The sequence below is a fragment of the Terrapene carolina genome, unplaced genomic scaffold (genome assembly GCF_002925995.2).
Source record: "Terrapene carolina triunguis isolate 2854851 unplaced genomic scaffold, T_m_triunguis-2.0 Scaffold261, whole genome shotgun sequence".
Taxonomy (NCBI): domain Eukaryota; kingdom Metazoa; phylum Chordata; order Testudines; family Emydidae; genus Terrapene; species Terrapene triunguis.
This window is the reverse complement of record NW_020664612.1, coordinates 564,631-565,663: the sequence shown is the minus strand read 5'-3', so window position 1 is coordinate 565,663 and position 1,033 is coordinate 564,631.

The window sequence follows — 1,033 nt, the reverse complement described above, 5'->3', positions numbered from 1 at the left end:
CGGGGGCGTGAATGGTTCTCAGGCCCAAGCTGTCGCTTTGTCTTACCCGCCCCTTGGCGCGTCTGCCTCAGCCTGTGTCTGCACTGAGGGCAGGCAGTAACTTGCCCACTGCTGCCAGCCCAACGGTGCAGCTCTAGTGGTGATGGCAGAGGGGGAAGCAGTTGTGGGAGAGGAAGGGTGGGCTAGTGGTTAAAGCCCGGGGCTGAAACTCAGGATATGGGGTTCAATTCCCCTTACCCCTGTGTGACTTTGTTTCCCCTCAGTCCCTCTCAGCTCCCTCTCTGTCAGAAGGGCTAATAGCCCTTCTGTAACTGAGCCGGGCACTGGGAGAGCTGTGGCAGTCCCACGAGCACAGAGCTACGGGTGCTCCGAGAACTGGGCGCGAGCCCTGGGCGGGTTCCCCTAAACCCTCACCCACTGTGAGGAACTCCTGACTGCCTTGCTAGGGCTGCCAGCAATAAACGGTGCAAACGCTCTCAGGATCAAAATGCCCCTTCCAGCCAGGCTGTAGGGACAGGCCGGAGCAGGGCTGTAACGGTAACAGTGTCTCCTTGGAATTGTCCTGCTGCTGAGCCCCCGGCAGCAACACGGTGTCTCTACCCAACTCTCTGGCTCCCTGTGATCCCTCTGCTGCCTCCTGCTCTCATGCAGCCTCCGGTTCCCTCCCAAACCAGCTCCCCTCTAACCGGAGCTTATTCCCTCCTGTAATCTGGGGTTACGGAGCCCTGTACTGAGGGGCTATTGCACTCGGGGGGAACAATCTGATAGGTCTTGAGTTTCTTTGACCACCACTAGGCATGAAAGGGGCGTTCAGGCCTCAGGCCCCTTCAGTCCTTGGCCTCTCTGATCAGACTTCCCTCTTAGGGTGAGGGGAAGGTGACAATCTGTACCAACTTTGGCATGGATAGCTAGGAACTGCATTCTGGGAGCCCCAGCTCGTGTCCTAAGTTCCCTCTAAGATGCGCAACTGTGCAGGAGGCCATCAGGGGCCGCGCACCTAACTCCCCCAGCCCCAGGGCTATGGCGGAGCGAG